The sequence below is a fragment of the Rhipicephalus sanguineus genome, chromosome 3, assembly GCF_013339695.2.
Source record: "Rhipicephalus sanguineus isolate Rsan-2018 chromosome 3, BIME_Rsan_1.4, whole genome shotgun sequence".
Lineage (NCBI taxonomy): Eukaryota > Metazoa > Arthropoda > Arachnida > Ixodida > Ixodidae > Rhipicephalus > Rhipicephalus sanguineus.
In genome coordinates this window covers 165,299,940-165,318,828 of record NC_051178.1, presented here as the reverse complement: position 1 = coordinate 165,318,828, position 18,889 = coordinate 165,299,940, and the positions used below count along the sequence as shown (strand labels likewise).

Here is an 18,889-nt window from a genome sequence, read left to right as displayed (position 1 = left end):
CGTAAGAATGCGTAAGAGACGGAGCGCGGAGTTCGGGGCATTTTGTGTCGTCCTCCCCTGCTTTGCGTCGGTTCAGTGCGCCGGGCGTCAGTGCAAGGGGCCTGCGGAAATGCAGTCTTGTGCGCAGCTCGATGCTACTATTTTGCTTGTTTGCGTCGTTTCGGCCTACCTTACTATGCAGCAGTCGTCGGTCGCTTCGTGCGTTCGACAGGAAAAGTGGTGGCCCTTTATTATCACTGTATGTCCTCGAAAATGCGACCGCCAAATCTTGAATTTTCCAGCAGGGGCTTCGCGTAGGACCGTCAGCGACAAATTGCAGCCAACGCCGTTGTGTCGATTTCCTCTCTCTCTCTCTCTCTCTCTCTCTCTCTCTCTCTCTCTCTCTCTCCCTCCCACCGAGGCATTGACTGTAGGACCGCATTGGGTTTTACCTTTCTCATGAAGTGTACTTAAGAACTCGTTACGTGCCTTTTTTTCGCGAACTTATTGCTTCACTGCCCTTTTTTTGCCGTCGCCGTCAGCTACACTTAAAAATTTTAAAGAAAATCTAAAAGCCCTTTGACTCTTTTTGTTAGTCTTGATTTGCCACGTATATGACGTGCAAATCATTATCATGCTCTAGTCGCAGAGTCGTGGGACACAAAAGAGAGTTGACGTTTCTCTTCAAAGAGAGCCATATACGGGGCAAGAGAGGACTCGCCCGAAAGGAGTAACGCATACTCATTTCCTTACGGTGTAGCTGCTCCTCATCGCACGAAACACTAAACGCACTGCTTCACTAGCAGCGTAACTTTGACGGGAGGGCATGATTAACAGTTACAGGTACACTAAAGTGAAACAATGAGTCGGTTTATATTCACAAATTTTACTCTAACAACGCTAGCGTCGTTAATTTCACCGTCATAGCTAAAGGAGAAAAATCAAGGTCAAAATTTCATTTTTAAATTTCGCGCCGAAATCTCCGCGCGTGACGTCACGGATTTCAAAGTGTATTTTTCGTATTTTGGCGACAGTGGCTCAACGAAATTTTCTGAAACTTGGTATGCTAAGTCTCTGGCCCCCGCGGAGGACAATGTACTCCATTTTTACCCTTTACTGACTACGTAGGTCCCTAGTAGACGTCGTCAAAACCTATGACGCTATGGTGATTGGTGCGGGAAATTCTAGGAGGCGTCGTCATCCATCTTTTCTGCGAGTTTTCTCATTTGCCATGCGTCTTCACGCGGCAAGCGTGGTAATTTCGGTATTGTGAAAGAGTAATCCTCTAATAGGTGAAAATTCGGTTTTCTTTTTTAGTGTCCCGTTAAACATAGAGGCAACGAACTGCTGCGAATCGTCGTATGTGCCTCCACGTCCTTACGTTTGGCACGCATGTCGGTACATACATTCAGGTGATTCGCTTTAATATTTCTGGAATTTTCACGTTACCTTGTATGCCCGTCGTTTTATATACGAAGGTGACAGCTCGGGGTATACGTTCGTTTGCGACGTCTGTTGAGTTACAATACAGCGGCATCGCTAGCAAAGGAAGGGGGGGGGGGAGGTGAATCAATTTTGCCCACCCTTCGTAATGGCGCTGATAACAACAATGCCCCCCGCTGGTTTTTGGCACCGCTGGAAGCACACGTTATATATGCGTGCCAGCTGCATTACACGTTCTGATCGCATACGCTACTCGCCTATACGCATCCTGAGGAATTACGGATGAATATTCGGGCTTATCTATAGCGCGCGTTTCCACCTCCGGGCGCAGCGGGGCGGCGGGCTTGTCCCTGCTTTTAACTCTATATACGCGCGGCCGGTGGTTTGTTATTCCGTTCGTATAACACGCCTATGGGAAGTTATTACTTATTGCATCAGATGCGGACGAAAACCAGCTTGTAACTCTGTGGGCGGGCGCTGCGTGAATTGGCCTCCTTGCAGCTTCCTTCTTTCCTTTTTCTTTCTGTTCTGTCCTCTCGGCTGGTTCAGTGTGTGAACGTAACCGGACGAGCGTTGCCGTTTCATTATGGCCCAACCAACCGCTGTATATATACGTTGGTAGGTCGCGTAGGGTGGTCGCTCCGTTAATTACCGAAAAATTGAGGAAGGTAGCGGGGGCCGGGATGCTGCGCGCCGGTGGTGATCGACCGACCGCGCGTGGTCGTTGCGCAATTTCCTGCGATCCGGCTCAAGAATCCGCGGCGCGTACCACGTGACACGGGCGCTTCGAAGGCCTTCCGGAGAGAGAAGGCACTTAGCCGTGCGCCGTCAAATTAACCTGCCGTGGCGCCACGCGTACGCGCGGGGGAAGAGGAAGCAGCAGCCTTCGGGAGAGTTGTACGTGGTCACACGGGACCTCCTCCCCCTCTTCTCTTTTTTTCCTTCCGGCTGCTGCAGCGTAGCGCGGTAATTAAGCGGGCGCCACAATTACCCATCGGGCACCACCAAGCGGCCACGTACGGTGCAGCTTCTCTGGCGAGGCCCCGACCGAGCTATAGCTTCTCCGAGGGCAACAAGCTTTATGGCTTTTCTCGAGCGGAAGCACCGCCCACAAAATTGCATTACAGCTAATATGGCTGCTTTAACTCATTCGATTACCGGAATGATGTGTGGGCCCGCGGAGCGGTGGGGAGGAGTGTTCGAACACGTTGCGCAAGCTGAATGTGCATTTGTGTGCGTGTGTGTGTGTGTGTGTGTGTGTGTGTGTGTGTGTGTGTGTGTGTGTGTGTGTGTGAGAGAGAGAGAGCATGCACGAACCCACCAAGATGTCCATTCTCTATATGCATATTTTGCTGCAGTGACAATCATAACCGACATCATACATTCACAAACTGCACGAACTCCGTGTGTGTGTGTGTGTGTGTGTGTGTGTGTGTGTGTGTGTGTGTGTGTGTGTGTGTGTGTGTGTGTGTGTGTGTGTGTGTGTGTTACGAGATGGGAAGAGAGAGAGAGAAGGAAAAGTGTTTCAACGTATGCTTTGCGGTGGGACTGGCAGGCTGGCATATCAGCTTCATTACTGTGTTGTAGTTTCGCCAGAACCAGTCGTGCCAGCGCGCCGGTCTGAGCATCAACGTGCGTGTGTCTTTTGTAAATGTGGCGATTATCTTGAGCGTGATTTGCGCGTAGCAGTCTGTCTTCTAGACAAATCCGCCTAACAGCTAGTGGTTAAATCTATTATATTTTGGGAGATTTCCTTATATTGTAGTTGGCTATAAAGTGGGGCTGCTTGCAACAGCGCCTTCTGTAAGCCCCATAGTCAAAGAAAACAGCACGCCTTGACTGAGCTGTGCTGTGCAAGAGTGGCAAGGTCGTCAAGAAACAATATTCGCAAAGCACCGTTCGCTTATTTTACGGTGGCATCGGGCAGCAAACAAGTGAGACAATAAATTAAAAAATAACAAATGAAAAATTTGACGTGGCAGCCAGTACTTCAAAAGAGCTAAGTGCAGTGTCGTCTTCATTCAACATCGATCCAACGATTATATACTCTATAATTTATCCCGCTTCTTGTATCAAGCATATCGTCTGTATGCTTGTGTGACCCATGTTATGTTCGGCATCCGGAGAGTTGTGAACGGATAACCGTTTTCATCGCTGACCCCTTGGCGCGGCACGGAGAGAGAATATTGGGCGAGGACTGTCTTTGCTTGGGCGAAGATGTTAACTGTGTGCGCTTTTTTTTTTAAAGCTGCAGTGCTTGCAAACGCAAGAAACTAAGCTAAAAGACTTTTCGGGGCCCTGCAGGATGACCTGACACGCCGGTGACGTGCATATAATTGATTTTCGTGACTTTCGCCTTTTACACTTAACGACTTACACATCCGCCGATTGACACGAGTCGTGTATATGAGCGACTTTTACGAGACGACGTAAGAGACGTTTTCTCCGCGCCAACTTTCCCGCGCTTTTGTTATACGCACCGTGGCGCGTTCCCCTCGTGCGCACCTTGGGGCCGCTGTTCTCGGCGCCGCACATATGTGGCTGCTTGTAGGGCACTCATGCGTTCACAGTGGCCGCAAAGGGGGCAGCGGTGATATATAATCCGGTCCGGGAGGCGAGGGAATCTCAGGCGAGGTTAATTAGCCCGGCCGCGTGATCGATGGAGATTTCTGGGGGCCGATCGCTCCCTCCCCCTCCTTCTTTTGCTCGCACTCTCCTATTGAGCCGGGCCATGCAGCGCGCGTTTCGGCTCTCTCTCGGACCTCCGTTGCTCGAGGAGTCGCCATCGTCTGGCGGCCTCGCGATAAAAACGTGAAGAAACCACGCCGAGCCAGCCTTCCATTCAGACTGCGCGGGTTTGCTCTCTGCTTATGCGATGTGTGTGCGTAAAACATCGGCGTTGTGTGCGTATACTATGCAACGCTGTATACAGCCTGCTTGCTCTACCTGGCTGGCTAGCTCCATGGCTGACACGGAAGAGGGCAAAGGGTGTTTTATGCGCGCGCGAATGGGCCGGCGTGAACCTTGTGTGGTCGAGCCGATCGTCATGGTGGGGCGGCCGCCCATTGTTCTCGCCGTAATTGCCTGGGAGGAGGGCTCGGATTCGGGACGATAGCCGCGGCATGCAGCGTATAACACACATCGCCCGGCATTCGTTATTGCCGCGCAGTCTCTTTGACGCGATGATTGCTCGATCGCTCGCTTTTCGGTGTATGTGAGCTATGGCGCACCTCGTATGACGCGGTATCGAGTTTTGTTTTCCAGCAGGCGGCTCGGCTTGCGGGACGTGATTTGGAAATTTGGCCGGCTCGTATGCAGCCCTGTTAGGTGTACTCGGCCCTTCTTAAGAGTCAGTTTTACTTTTCTTTTCTTTAACTTTTTTTTAACCGCGGCGTTGTCAGCGGTTATGTGCAATGACGTCGCAGTTGCACGCTGCGCGTGACGTGTAATGGGTGGTTTACAACCGGGCTATGTGGCTGTTCGGTCTATAGGTGAATGTTATTGGCATCTATCACGTGGGTATGTGATTTGCAACTTGGTATCGAGTGGTGTACTGTGACTTCGATACTTTTTTTTGTCTCTAAAGGCGAAGGGAGGCTGCAGCGGGCGGCAAACTTGTAACTCCATGATATGCGATTTTTTTCTCTGTATCACGTGATTTCGGTTATCTCTTAGTGCCCTGTCATTACAGCCCTGTAAAAAAAAAAATTACCGCGCATAGACAGTAGTGCGTATGTGTTCATTTGTTTAGAGAGCTACTTACAGTACATTGAAAAGGACAGGATGGTGGCAGCGGTCCATTGTTCTATGCACAGAAGAACGTTAATGGCACTAATGGCGTCTTTCTGTGTATGCACTTTTCGGCCTCTATTTCACTTGGCTCCATTCAGCTGTGCAAATGTTCCTCCTCGACTGTATTATATGCACGTACTTTTTCTTTTGTTATTGGTAAGGAGTTGCTGGCGCGCAAATAAGACACTGGCTCCTCCTTAGCTCCTGAAGTGACCGAGCATATATATATACTATACAATATATGCTTGCCAGCTTTGCTCTGTCGCCTTCTTTTTCTATGTCAGTCGTTTTCAGTGCTTGTTCTCATCTTCAATCGTGTACCACCTGGCCCAACACTCTGTACACTATTGTTGATACTGTACAGGGTTTGCAATTACATATCTAACAACTTCCTTATAGTAACACCAAGATACAGTATCCCCAGTAAAGCGTTCATCACTTCGCCTCATTCTGTGAATATATGCGTGTCATCGCGAGCTTGTCCGCCATACATCGAAGGGACGAACGTTAAGTATTTGAACAAAGCAACGGACTGCGCTGTGCCGCACACCATATCTGGTCTTTAGCGGCGGAGGGAGCACGCAAGTCTTTTTAAGCCTGTCAAGCTTATATGCATATGATGCTTAAATGCATATGAGCTTAAATACATATGAAACAGGTAGACAGTGACGCCAGAAAAATCACTACGCAACGATTTCATGAGAGATAAGAAATGACAATTTGATTGATTGAAAACGACGGCGTAATGGCGAAGACGTGTTTGTACTATAGAGCTCGTCTTTGCTTTCGTTGTGACTTTTGCTGTAAATATATAGCCCTTCAGGTGCTAGACAGAAGTCGCATATTGCCTTTTTTCCTGTACGTACACCATCACATTTACAAATCTTCACGCAGACCGATTTCTGTTCAGCTGCCGCGTTGTGAGCGCGTCAGCGACGTCCGGCCCTACATATCTTCATGTGTCTAGAATATATAATGCGCAAAACCGACAAGGACGAGATGTCGACGCGTGTTTTGCGTATTACAATCTCCGTATAAGCTCCACGAATGCATTATAAATACACTGACCCATTATAACAACTTATAACGTTTATAACGATTTTTATAACGCGTTATAAACGACTGACAAAGAATTGTCGAACTTCATATGTCGCAGTGCTTTTGTCTGGCGTGTAAAACGTTTCGCTCGCGGACCATCGCCCGTTCTGTGCCGTGCACACTAAAGGGTGGGTGTGTGTATGTGTGAGTGGCGCATATACGCAGCATCGACTATGTACACTCGGCGTCAAAAGTTTAGAGACCAGTATAGGTCTGAGAAAACTGAATTTTCGAGCAGTTTGTGACTGTATTCGGTCAAAGTGCACAGTGCACTTTGTTAGCGCGTTTCAGAACAGGCCGGAAATCTTAATTCAAGACTGCCTGTCGAAGCAGGCGGGACACTCAGCTTTTTCTTATGTTCTCGTGGTCCTTAAATTTTTGGCGCTGAGTGTATACAGCAGGACACGCAGCAGCAGCATGCAGTATCCGAGCAACAACCGCGCTCACACATACGCGCACGTAGTATACACGCCGCCGAATCTCGTCACGTTCTTCACGCGCACGCCGCGACCACGAAGCACTTCGTGTTGCACCTCATGACGCGCGCGGTTCTCGGCATTCGCGCGCGGGACCCACGGACGTCGGCTATAGGGCTTTTCATCGCGCGTTCCATCGAGGCCGCTGCGGGCAGCGTAATCCAATTAAACGCGGGTCTCGTCTGGGACATGAGCTATGGCGCTGCCGCCGTGCGTGTCCCCTCAGCGGCAGCCGTAATTTACGGTGTAATTAATGCGATGCGGACAATGTGCACTTAATGGAACTCTGCAGCCGATGCTCCCGCGGCTGCGTGTTGCGGCCATGGGACGATGCGCGCGCGCCCGCGTCATTATAATGCTCCGTAGACTGGCGAAACCTCGTTAAGCAGTAGCAGTCACCGACGCTGTGTCTGTGTGTGAGTGTATGTATACCTTATTTTGACCGGATAGAAAATAAACAAAGCAAAAACACCAAGAAAGCCTGTGATTACCCGTTTCTGCCCATCCTTTATTGCGCTGTTTGTCTTCCCCGTTGGCCTTCTCTTATTGGCTCACTGAGATTGGACAAAATGGGGACGAGTTTTATATTTATACGTGTATATACGCTCACGACGCACTCGCTCCGTCCTCTTCTTATCTGCGGTTCGGATGGCGCTGTCGTGATTATGCCGCCGCCACTTCTGGCGGAAATCACCTTAAATGGAAAATAAACTGCCCGTCGTGCGCGCGCTCCAGCCTTTCTCGAGAACGTTGCTATTTTTCTGGGCTGTATGTATGAATTAAGGGTGCAAATCGCAATCTCCCGAGCTTATTCCATAAATTGGCCGTAAATTGACGGATGCCACAGCTACTGGCGTGTGTTAGCGGTGTAATGAGAAAAACCATCGCTCGGTGCCTTGTGTCCTGATGCACGTTTACTTAATGTGTGTTCGTGTGTATGTATAATAATGATAGTCATCGTATATATATACTGCATGACCGCGAACTGAAGTCGACGTGTCGGAGGGGAAGAACCGCGAATGCTTCTCAGGTGTTTTCGTTTAGCGAGAAACATTGGTTGACGCGTCATAGCTCCGCCTAGCGTGTAGATTGAACATTACTGAGGAAAGTGGACGGTCAGTAATTTTTAAAAAAGCTGCTTTAATTTTTGGTACTGCTAAGTAGCTATATACATGAGTAGGATATATTTAAATCTTTGACATCACGGGACCCGGTGTGAAAGTGTCGAGGTCGCACCGTTATGCTTTTGTTTCGTCCTCGAGTCGTTTCTTGTTTATACCGAGCTATTCTCGCCGTAAGGGTGGCCCCTATGCCATTGCAAAAGTGCATAATTTACTATAACATTGAACTTGGTACTTCGCCTTTTGCGTTTGTCGATGAACTTCTCGTTCGCCTGCCGTGTGAAGACCGGTTGAAGGAAACGAGGCGAGGAGAAGGTGGGTGGGAAGAGGTGCAGAGTATGAGAAAGAAGGGAAAGCAGAATCCTCAATCCTGGACTTGGTGCGAGGTAAGTGGTTCCTACGGGTGTCTTTTTGGCCCTGTGTACTGAAGGTATACACGCTGCAAGACTGCCTTGAAGACATATAGCTATGCTGGCAGACTTGAAAGTGCAGGTACCTGTGTTGCCGCTGGAAGTCCCTGGCCGCGAAGGATGACTGGCGGCCATAGTGGCTCCCTGTGGGTGCATAGTTCGGAGCACTGGTATATATAGGCTTGTTCTCTTCTTCTTAAGTCGGTTGTCCTTTGCTGCTCTCTTTCTTGAATGCTCTCCAATACGTTTGTGTGTGGGCCCCATGTGTAGCGATGTCACTCGGTGTCATATAGGATATAAAGATTTAAATTAGGGGTGTGCGAATATCAAAATTTTCGAATACGAATCGAATACGAATATCCACATTCGAATATCGAATCGAATATCGAATATCAAAGAAAAAATGCCTCCACAGTAACAATATTTTATTTAACATGTAGCTATTTAAAAAAAAACATTAACAGCCTGACTGGCAACACAACATACACTGCTATCTCCAGAACACAATGTCCAGGCTAGCACAATGCACATCACAACACAATCAAATATCACGGCACAATGAAAGTAATGACTAGATGTTATCACAAAGAAATATGAGTTGCTCCACATGATCAGGAAGCAGGCGCTCCCTTCTAACAGAGACAACCCCCCCCCCTGCCACTAAAATGGCACGCTCGCTTGGAACAGAAGTGGCTGGTATAGGGAGGTACATGGGGCAAAGCTTTGCCAGACTGGGGTATCTGAAGGTGCCTACAGTCTGCCACTAGTCACATGGGTCACTGTCTTTCTTCAGAAGTCCTCCCGCACAGTGAACGAGTGGTAGTGCGGCACGTTACGGCCGCATAATATTGAAAACGTACGGTTGCATGAGCGCCAACAGCGCTGCACGTCGGAGATGCACCAGCAATAAATCATACGTATTGGGGCGCTCGTCACAGGCAGATATCGTGCCTCCGTGTATACTTACGATGTGTATCGCTCCTCTCGGCAACGTTTTTAGCTATACGAACGCAGCAGAAATGTGGAATACGAGTTATTTTATGCATGATAATAGAATCGCATATTTGAATTTTTCGAATATGCGAAGTTATCGAATACTCGAAACTTTTCGAATACACGATTTTCGAATCGAATACGAATATTTCGAATGTAATATTCGACGAATATTCGAAACTTTCGAATATTCGCACACCCCTAATTTAAATGTAGCGTATAGACAGGACGGCCTGCGTATAGACAGGACGTGCGCTAGGCCGTCCTGTCTATATGCTATATATTTGTATTCACCGTCTGTTCCATTGAGCGCCGTTAATTATATTCCGCCATTTGCAGCCACCAACTCGCTCATCTCTTGGCAATAACTGCACAAGTTCCATCCTCCGTGTTAATCATTGTTATCGTTACTATATTATATAGTAAACTGTACGAGGCAAGTACGCTCTGGTAACGTTCGTTTCCTGGCGTCGCGTTGTGCGCTGTTCTACGTGCGTCAGCGCCGCACTTGTTGCCTCTGCAGTATAAAAGAGCGCAAGGGTGCAACTCCTTCCTCTCGTTGCGACGAGTGGCATCAGGCGGGCAATTAAAAGCTTGACTCGAGCGGTCGCCCGTCGCGGCCTTCTTTACTCCACCGCCCGCGTCCTCGCTGTCGGCCTCTCCCTTTCCCATTTCTTTTTATCGTCCTTTCTTATTCCCACTGCACCTCCTCTCCCTCGGGCTTGTGTTCTGTGCGTGCGCGCAACAGCCCCCGAAGAAACTTGGCGCGTTTTAATGAATAAACCGGGTCCGTCTAATTTTCTATGGGGCGCCCATGATGGATCGCGGTGGTCTGCGCCCCACCTGCGCGCTTGGTCGACGCCGGAAAATAGAGAGAGAGAAAGAAAGAGGGAGGGGAATAGAGTGAAAACGAAGAAGCGCGGGAGGAGAACCATACCACGAGCGGCCGAGAAGTGTGGCCTCGGCGGTGGTGACGCCGGGCCGGCTCGCCGCGCCACGCTACTCGTCGCCGGCGATCGGGCGTCCGTTCGGCTACGGGCCAAGCGAGGCGTGCGCTAGAGTGTCAAGTCGGCGCGGGCCACCAACAGTCTGCACTGCGGTGTATACACCGCACGCCTCGCTCTTTTGATGCTGCGAGTGCTCCTCATACTATACTCGATTTCAGATCTCACATGAGACCACTCCTGTGGCCTGCTCCATGCTCGTCCTAGCGCGAAGCGCGGAATTGCTCTCGAGGGTGGGCGGCCTTTGTTCTTCCTTTCCTGTGGCCTCTTACTGCATTATAAGCCCCCTACGAAGAGAGAGAGAGGGGGCGGGGGGATCTTTGCTCTCCTGTTCACGTTGCGTATCCAGGTGCTTGCTGATCAGCTGCTCGATGCTCGGTCGCGTTGTTCCTCTGCAACCGAGCAATCGAGATGCTTGCGTATATAAACAGATGCGTACGGGTTCGTATCCACACGGTTTCAATCAGCGCGATCTTATGAGGCTGCCGAAAAGCAGTTCTCTTTTCTAATGATGCGACGTCTTTGGGCTTGAGACAACACTAGCTTCCCAAGTATACATATTCGCTGAAGAACATGGATTATTCCAATAAAGCTTGTTTGTGTGTCTGCGCTACTGCCCCCGTCGTCATCCTTGTTTTCACGCTTGCCTGCCATGCATCATGACACACAAAGAGAACCAGCGCCGCGTCCTTTATCTCCCTCTCTCTCATGACTTTGCGCTTTGTAGCTGGGCGAAATTCAACAGGGCCGAATGCGTTCACAGTGACAGCTATGTTTTAGAGGATTTGTCTAGCTTTACTCACATCACAGAAGAGGCAGGGACGTTAACTATACTCCGTTTAGCTTTCTCTACTAGCGCGTGTGAAGATGGGCACTGAGGAATGTTAAAATAACAAAACGACGGTTCAAATGCGCGGCTTCCCCGAACGATGCCCAGCGAGTAAACCTTACGGTTTTGTTACAGCACAACACGCTAGTAATTATGTTCACCGCGCCGTCGTGCTAATTACAATAAAACAAAAACTGTATTCAACAGTCGAACCGTGATAACGGGAACAATTATCTTTCGAATACGAAATGTACTGCCTGGCCCTCACGTTAGGAGCTCGCCTATGAGAAACAGGACAACGTATATATACACGAGATCGGAATCTGTGGAAGACGGGGAGGGGGCTTGCATGCCACGAACGCAGCGTGCTGTCGGAGCAGTTATTTTTGTAGTTTTTACTTTTTGTTTTTTTCGTGTTAGGCGCAGAAGAAAATTACTGCATACCGCGGGCACTCTTGCCTTCAATAAACTTACCCCTTCCTCGACGGAGGTAACGGATCGGTATATAACGACCGCATCACAAGAAATTTGCTAAAATTTATTATGGGTGACCCTCGTGTCTGACGGGCTGTCTGAGTAACGCCTGACACGAGCCGGACAGTGATACATGGGCTGTTTAAGTGCAGGTGGTAATGATGAGGCGCGAAGCATGCACTTGATGTGTTACATTGCATCGCGTATAGTGCACCACGTATATTATTACGCTCCTACAAGAAAGAAAGAACGGCTCGCAATATGTGGAAAAGAAGCAAGCGAGCGCTATATATATTTGAGTCATGGCGTTAATCTCCGCGTCACTTCTTATACACACCATGCCTCTGGCACTCGAAGCAGCCGAGCGGTGAAATACCATCTCTTATATCGGACTTATTTTTGATGCGAGTGTTGCACTCCATCGTCACGTCCTTCCTACACTGTAAACAAAAATTAGCCGAGATGGGAGCTTTTCCAGCACATGAGCCCCCAAAACCCCCATGCCCCAATCATTTACTCCGTGGTAGCGGAGTGAAGTCGGCACATGTCGTCGAAAAACGCCCCGTGCTTAATGAGGGAGTTTATGAACGACATGACCTTGTTAAACTCCCCACGGAGTTTTAGGTCACGTGGTTAGAAACTCCCTATGGGAGGTTTAAAAAGTATTTTTGGTCGTGACGTGCGTGCCGTGGTTAAAAACTCCCTATGGGAGTTTTAAAAACCATTTTTGGTCGTGACGTGCGTGCGTGTGTGAATGTGCGTGTAGCACGCCGGTGTGAAGCTCCAGTGCCTTGTGTGGGTCGCCGTGTGAGCATTTGTCGACAGACAACGAAGTTATCAGTGCAGCGAGGATTTGCAACGGCCGGTTGGTTTGTGTATAGACGTGTAGGACTATTTTCTCCACTGAATCGTTCTGGTCAGAGACAAGTTCAACTCGCGCCAGCGTCCGACCGCGAACACATCGAGCTGGCTGTCCCGTGTTTATTCTCCCGTCAAGCGGCAATGCCCATGCACACGAGTGCAAGCCTCCGACACGCCACGGATACCTCGCTTCAACGTGCCGAGTTACGAAGAAGTGCGAAGAATAATTTCATCGGTAACAAAAGTAAGCTGTTGCGATCGTCAGCGGGTTGCTTCTGGAGTTTCACCGGCTAAAACTTCGAAGCAGTAAGAAGTAGGCTTCGCTACGTCGTCGGCATCAAGCCGGCCGGCGGCCGGTGTGAGAGCTGCGCCGGCGACGCGCTCGCTCCGACCACCGGCAACGCTTGCTTCTCGGAGTGTCACCGAAACGATGTTTCACCGGCTGCGACTTCTAAGCGGTAAGAAGGCTTCGCTACGTCGCCGGCTTGGTACCGACGACGTAGCGAACTCGCACCGCCACACCGGTCGCCGTGGTGAGTTCTACGAGCTCGCACCGGCCACCGGTGAAGCAAAGAATATGTTTCACAGAAAATAAAAGCTGCTGGAATGAATAAGCTTAAATTGTCTCTTTTGCGCCATGCAACCACCGCTGTCAAACGTCTAGCGAGAAGGCGAGCGCCGATACGAGACAGATTGAACCAACGTGCGACCGCCGATGTACTGCGAGCAACAGGAACCGCGACTACGAGCCGTCTCGTTCGTTGTAAGTGCATCGCTCCGTAGCTTAACGCGGACAGCGGACTCGGATAGCGGCAGTGTGTGTGTAAAAAAAAGGGCGACGAAAACTGTACAGCAGCAAGTATTTTGTGATCGCGAGCTGTCGTTCATCGTATAGCCGTACCGTACTCCTGGGAGAGGCCTAGCGACGCCGTCGGCCACAACGCGGTATATACCGGCGGGGCGACGCATTTCTTCGCCGGTGTTGCTCGTGAATGTGTGCCGCTGAAGCGTTCGTGCACGGCCGCTCGTAATTCGTGTACGATTATGTGCATTTTACAGACTCACGCACAGTACTGCTAAGGCGGATACATCCCATGCGACAGAGTGCCAGCTGATAATCAAAATTCGCTAATTAAGAAGGCGTTGAATGTTAGGCGGGTTTATAGTAAAAGATAGGTGTGCCTCAGTGGTATCTATAAGCTCATCACAAATTTACACGTACGCCATGAATGTTTGTTGCTTAATTTCGGAGAAAGAAGTGTCCCATCTGAGCCACATTGGAGGTCAAGATGTGGTGCCTATATATACTCGGTGACCAAAGTTTGGTTGTGAAGCGCTGGTGGTGAGTTGTTGTCAGTGTGAGTGTTGTATTACTTTGCGAACTTTGTGTGCATGTTTGTGTACGTGTGATCCAGTTTGCGTGTTTCGATGCTAATTTAATTAAAGAGCGAAAAGCATTTTTTTCTTTTTGATGGTTATAAAAATTTACTCCCATATTTACCTGGAAAAGCTCCCCTATGGATGTAAACAAAAACTCCCCTCTGTCCATCCAAAAACCCCGTCCTGTTGGGGAGTAAATTTTTTACTCCGTCCGGACGGTGTTTTTAAAACCCCCATCAGGGCGTGCGCTAGAGGACAAGCCATTTACTCCCATCTCGGCTTATTTTTGCTAACAGTGTATATGGCCGCGCGTTAGACAGTTTTAGTGAGGCGTCCGCAACAGCTCTGCGGGCGCAGGCTGCAAACCATTTCTCCAACGGCAGCCTGCGTCCACAGATAACCGCGGACGCCCAACTAAAATTGTCGTCTGCGCCGTCATCTATGGGCTGAAACGTATGCCTGCAGTTTACTGACAGCCCCATTCAACTTTCTGGTGAAAGTAAAGTTCGGTTATATCGGTCAGTCGCCGATACCTGTGGTATGTATTTCGGTCCGGATAAACCCATTACCATGCTTGACGCGTAAAAGTCTAAATGGACGCGTGTTTAGTTTAAGGTCAACATCCGCGCCGAAACGGCATCAGAAATAATTCGCATGCGTATACAGGCCTTGGAGTATATATGTTGACGACCGTCTGTATACCAGGGTTATATTCTGCGGCTGCCGATACATTGGACCCCCCCCCCCCCCCCCCCCCCCCCCCCCCCCCCAAGTATGGGCGCTGTCTTCCACCACCTCTGCCGTCATTTCTTAGAAATTATTGCCTTCCCGATAACTTGTCCGCATTTTCCATTACGTTTAGGAATTCGGGCTATAGTACGTTCTGCGACTTTACGAATGCGTCAAGTATATTGCGAAAATTAAGCTCTGCTCGCGAAGTGGTTTCGCTCAGAAAGTACTCTTCAAGTTGTAATAAAAAGGCAAGCGGGGAGTTGTTGCTGCTTCGGATGAGATTGATTCAGATATGTTGGCTAAACAGTTAGAAACAGCAGAATCGCTGAAGAGGAAAAAGTGTGTGAACGATAAACATTGTGCTACGTTCTCACGTATGTGGGCTATTACAATAGTTTGCTGCTGTTTTTGGGCTGCGATGTATACAGGTAAATCATCGTTAATAAGTGTCTGTGTGTATCCCACAGAAGGTGCATGTATTTTGCAAAAGGAGCTCAAACCTGTGTGTGTGTGTGTGTGTGTGTGTGTGTGTGTGTGTGTGTGTGTGTGTGTGTGTGTGTGTGTGTGTGTGTGTGCGTGCGTGCGTGCGCTTTGCCTGCAGAATTTTAACGAATTTTTCCAGTTCGCAGGTTGACAGGTACAGGCGCTCCCAGAATAATTCGGAACGCCGAGCATGCAGCCGCTCGCCGGCGGAGCGCACCGGCGGATAAATGCACGCACGGTGTGCGCATGCGCGGCCTCCCTAGCGAGCTAGTTTCGCTCCCTGGTGCATCTAGACTGGCGTTGTCTTGCACCAAAAGGGTAGCGCTAGGTGCTCTTTAGCATTATCACAAGGTGGGCTGGACGGACCATGCCCTGTATCATACTGCGCACCGAAATCTATAAACATAAAGGCTCATGCTGTGATAACGTGCATTTTTCTGTGCCATTTTGCTGGATAATGAGCATCCGCCAAGCGGGGTCGAGGGGCGAAATCGAGAGAGCAACAGGAGAGGGCACGGCGAGCGCGGCGGCGATGACGCAGCACCACCGTGATTCGGCTACTCGCGGGCGCTCTCCGCCTCAAGCCATTAGATGGCGCACCGCTCAACGGACCGACGACCAAACATTTTCTGGCCGCTTAGGCGCGCGCAGTGTCAACACCTGAGTATTCTAACACGGTGTTCCAAATATATTCGTATCTCCTCATCAATCTGGCCACCGATATGTTCACGGTTGCATCAGTGGTGCGATCTTGTACGCGTTACAAAATAAACACGGAGGCGTGGCAGTACATCCAGCCGCACGTGAATGGCCCATTTGAACCGCGACAGACGTCACGGCTCTGCATTGACCAATCGCGTGCGGTCACGTGCGGCTGGAACCACCGTCCTTTGCGAGCGCTAGTGACAGTCGCCTACCGGAAATAATCTGATCAAATAATAAATATGAAGCAAAGTAGCAAAAGAAAAGTGTCATTCAAGCACACGAACACGCACGACGGCTCTGCTCCAACGCGCGTGCATGCGCACACGCGGCTTCTCACAGACACCACCCACCCAGCGCCCTTTATCAAAACGCTAAGGGACACACAGGGCACCGTTTTGTAGCAACACAACGCGAATCTAGGTGCAATACGGAGCAACGTTTGCTTGCTAGGGAGACCGCGCGCGCGCAGACCATAGTACTACTTTTCTGCGCGCATACTCCGCCGGCGCGCTGCTGCGTGTCCGGCGTTCCGAATTATTCTGAAAGCGCCTGTACATTGTTATCCCTGGACTCGTAAACGTGACGCCGCCTAACTCTTCACTTTAATTAGCCTTCTAATTTCCGTGAAGCCGATGTGGGCAAAGCATTCCGTACCTCAGCCAATCGGACTGCTGTAGCATATATGAAATGGCTCGTTCGAACGCATCACTTCTGGGAGTATCACGCGATGAGCTCACATACGTGGTTTAACTATCTATACTTGCGCGTTAGCTAACGCGGACATTCCGCGGCAAGTTTCTATGAGCTTTGATTGGTGTTTACCTCGGTTCGTACTCGAGAAGCAGTGGCACGCAGGCGCACGTAAATTGGTTCGTTTGCAGTGCGTAGCGAAGTGCGCTCGCTCGCGCGGAGAGAGCATATTACAAGCAGAGGTAATTTGGCGCGCGGTGCACATCACTTAGCTTGATTGAAGAAGGCTCAGCAACAAAAGACAATTAGCGCCGCGCTATTAGGGCCCCTTAAAAGAGGTTTGGCCGCCACTCGCTGTATCGCTTGCATATTCATACAGCGACGTTTACTATATGCCGCGTCAATTGGAAGGCACCGATGAAGTTGGCACAGGTCCCTTTGCATATCCTCGATCGAGGAAAACGGGCTCTCCTTTGTCCGGTGCGCACGCACAAGTACGAGGCGTGTTTTACAACACGCCTTTTATGCGATCGCCTTTTATGATCTATCAGCCGCGCCGCCTCGTTTTCGCACGCGAGTGCGCGGTGACCAACGAGGGGTCTATGCAGTCTTACGTGCACTTGCGAGGCTGCTATATAGCTGCTGTAGACAGTCTGGCGCGCGGCCTCCGATCGGAGACTGCAGGCTCGGCAGTCGCGGAGGCCAATCCATCTCCGGCTCCCTTTTAATGCGATCTTTGTTGGCGGTTGTCCTTAGCGTGATGGATTCGGCCACGAAGCGTTCCCTCCTCGCATGCCGTTGGGTTGGCTCGCGTGGGCTTTCTTCTTTATTTTGTTGTATTATTCGATTTCTTTTTCTCGCGCACGCATCGCATTACCCGGTCGCATGTGGTGTAGTGCCCGCCGTGAAAGCGCCGCTCACGGCAATTAGGGTTTGGTCACTAGCTCCCAGCCGGAACGAATTTCCTGCTTCGTTTCTATTAGGGACCGATGACCGATTCGGATAATCTCTCCCCCCCTTCCTCTCATTCGCGTCATTGGTGAGGAGGAAGGCAGGGATGCTGTGCCGAGGTGGTCTTTAGAGAAGGTTTTTCGTGCAGGCCGTGGCATTTCTCTATATACGTTATATATGTGTACCGTTTGGGTCTCTCCATTGGCAGGCTCTCACGTTTCCTTTTGTCCGAGCTCGGCGCTTGACATGCCCGCTACTGCCGCACCTTCGGTCGCGCCGTCGCTAATGGCACTTTTTTTTTTTTTTAAGTGAGCGCCGCTTAATTGAATTCCGTCACGCCACACGCTGCTGTCGCGTGCGAGAGTTCGCCCTTCGGGTGACGATCGAACGGCCGGCCCAATTGTCAGGCCGCCGTTTGTCACGGCGCCCTATTGTGCCAGCTCGGCTCCGGTTTGTCTTTCAATCTGGGCACCTTTGTCCTGTGTGTAATTGCCGTTTTTTTCTGGCTCAACCATGTTAGGGCGGTAGCGGTTTTCCTTGCAGAAGCAAGCTTAGATTCCTTGTTTCTTTACTGCTTGCTTATCTAACGTCCAACTCCTGTTGTTTTGTTGTTTTTTTTCTTTCGATTAGCGGTGCACTGCTTTCCCTTTTAAATCTTTAGCGTCTTGTTATACTTATGTTCATAAATATACTGCACATTCCCGAAATATTGATGTCCGCTGCTTGCGTTATGAATGACAACGTTCTAACGTCCGCATGGTTTCGTTATTCAATTGATTTATTTGTTTACATTCCTGCCGTCGCTTTAAGTCATATAGTAAACGTTGGCGTACTACATGCTTGTCGTGTTATTCTCTTTCTCAACAATGTGTTTTTACCCCAAAAGGTAAGTGTGAAAAAGAAAGCGATTTGTTGCAATCCTTGAAAATGGATTGCACCATTCGGTGTTTCTACTACATTTCTTTTTTTGTTATTACATAATCGAGTTAAGGAATTGCCTGTTGCAAGGCGAGACCTGACAGTGTCAGATTATTGTTTTCAGTTGGACAACGCGTGGAATGATGTATGATTGAAGGTTGAAAACTGAGCCGACATGTATACACCGCAACACGTGTCTCGTGAGCTCTTACAAACACATAACTGGCCATGTGATTTCAAGTTACACAACAGGTTTCCAACATTCCATTCTCTCCACTAAGCAAGAGCAGTTTAATCTGTGCCCGGAATCCAGTCTACTGGTTGTTTTATTCTTTTCATACGAGCTTTTCTTCATAGTCTTTTCTTGCAGATACAAGAATGGAATGAGTGCAGACATCACTGAATGACTGTCTGACCTTGCTTTCTGCGATACGCAGGAGAAAGCTTCTGCCTCAATCTCAACAGGATCTCATCCTTCTTAAGCTCTATTCTAGGGAATTACCTTTCCGTTAACATTACCATGTCACTTACCATCATCCACCTGTCGCAG

The 18,889-nt window shown here is 49.5% G+C and overlaps 1 protein-coding gene across 1 annotated transcript in view; it reads left to right on the top strand.

Annotated features, from left to right (window-relative positions):
• Nucleotides 1-18,889, top strand: part of LOC119387640 (DNA polymerase alpha catalytic subunit) — a 93,634-nt gene that overhangs the window by 73,491 nt on the left and 1,254 nt on the right. The window lies entirely within an intron of this gene.